Source organism: Molossus molossus, unplaced genomic scaffold (genome assembly GCF_014108415.1).
Source record: "Molossus molossus isolate mMolMol1 unplaced genomic scaffold, mMolMol1.p scaffold_m16_p_14, whole genome shotgun sequence".
In the NCBI taxonomy this organism is placed as follows: domain Eukaryota; kingdom Metazoa; phylum Chordata; class Mammalia; order Chiroptera; family Molossidae; genus Molossus; species Molossus molossus.
The window spans coordinates 3,697,532-3,698,055 of NW_023425349.1; positions in this window are offsets into that span (position 1 = coordinate 3,697,532).

The window sequence follows — 524 nt, forward strand, 5'->3', positions numbered from 1 at the left end:
AAATAAAGGGAAATGTGTATATATAGATACATTAAAATGTGTGTGGGAAGAATTAAACCTAAAGCGTCAATGGTTTTTCTCTGGGCAGTGGGGTTGTGAGTTTATAGGTTAGAAGTCTTGATTTGCGAAAAAAATCTGACTGAGATCTAAGGAATCTAGAACTGGAGGGAGGGTGCGCGCATTTTACTTGCAGGGCTCGTGTATAACAGCTGCTCAGTCATCCAGATGCTGTCTCTCCAGAGTGCACTTCACCTATAGTCCACACGGGGGCCCCTTCATACAGCCTCGAGTTCAGGATACCCACTCAGGGGAAGAAAAGGGTCGTCTCCTCTTCTTGCTCAAGTCCTGGGTTTTGTCCCTAATACCCACTGTCACTGTAGCTGGGGAGACAGGATTGCTTTGGGAGCTGGGACTTAGCGCAGCACCCCTTGAATGGCTGAGAGGGTCGGTACCCCAGTAGAAAATCGGGGTCCCATCACAGAAGAGGTGAGTGGACTGAGGGAGCAAACCACAAATGTAGATGA